This window comes from Galeopterus variegatus, unplaced genomic scaffold, assembly GCF_000696425.1.
Source record: "Galeopterus variegatus unplaced genomic scaffold, G_variegatus-3.0.2 Scaffold176, whole genome shotgun sequence".
Taxonomy (NCBI): Eukaryota; Metazoa; Chordata; class Mammalia; order Dermoptera; family Cynocephalidae; genus Galeopterus; species Galeopterus variegatus.
The window spans coordinates 905,121-906,143 of NW_007726287.1; positions in this window are offsets into that span (position 1 = coordinate 905,121).

Consider the following 1,023-nt stretch of genomic DNA (forward strand, 5'->3'; position numbering starts at 1 on the left):
TGGACTCTTAGTCTCCGTTTTGTGTGTGTGTGTGCACGGACACTGTGTTAGACTGGTGGGGGACAGGACAGGAGAAAGGCCAGGGGAGAGGTCAGGGGACAGGTGACCCTGGCCAGGTGTGTCTGGTGTGTGGGGTAGCCCAGGACAGCTGTGCAGGTGGCTCCTGGCTTCCCACAGCCCCGCTCAGCACTCCAGGTTCCCAGGGGAGTAAGGTCTAAGGGGAACTGGGGAGCTTTGTGCCTTTGGGTGGGGGGACCTGGCTTAAACCCCAGCGCTGCCACTTACTGGCTAGGAGTGATCTTGGCACCTCCACTTTCCACTTAGAGCAGGAGGGGAGCAGAGTCCTCGCCTCAGAGGCTCCTGCACCGAGGAGCTGCGGTTTGCCCTTAAGTCCCTGGCGTACACTAGCAGCAGCTGCTGGATGACTGCACCCTCGTCTCGGGGCGGGGCATGCCAGGGGGTGACCTACCCAGCAGCTGCTCAGCCTGGCCAGGCTCTGTGGTTACCTCTTGGGTATCGGGTGCCCTCCCAGCCCAGCTGGCTGGACCCCGGCAGGCTACTTCCTTCCACCTCTCCCACGAGACCTGCATGTGGAGACCCCAGGGAGGCAGCCCCCTGGCTGTGCTGGGGGTACGTACTTACAAGCTTCTAGTGCATTTGCTGCAGGCCCTGTCTCGGGGTGCGCCTGAGGTTGGCAGGAGCCACAGCGGCATCACTCTCTGGATGAGTGACTTTGGAGATGTCTCATGCCCTCTCTGAGTTTTGGTTCCCTTTTTACAACATAGAGGATCCCATGGGCATGGCCGCCCTTCCCAGGCTGGAGGGGCTCACCCACATGCAGAGCAGCTGCAGACTGTGAAGGGCCATGCAGGTGGGAGTTGTGGCTTTAAGAAAAGAGGGTGCCAGGCACAGTGCTGCAAACGGTCCTGGCCTGGGATTTGGGAAGCGTGGGATGGCCTTGATGCTGATGATCCATGCATGTCCCCTCAGCTCCCTGAGTCCACAGCTGGGGGAGCCACTCCC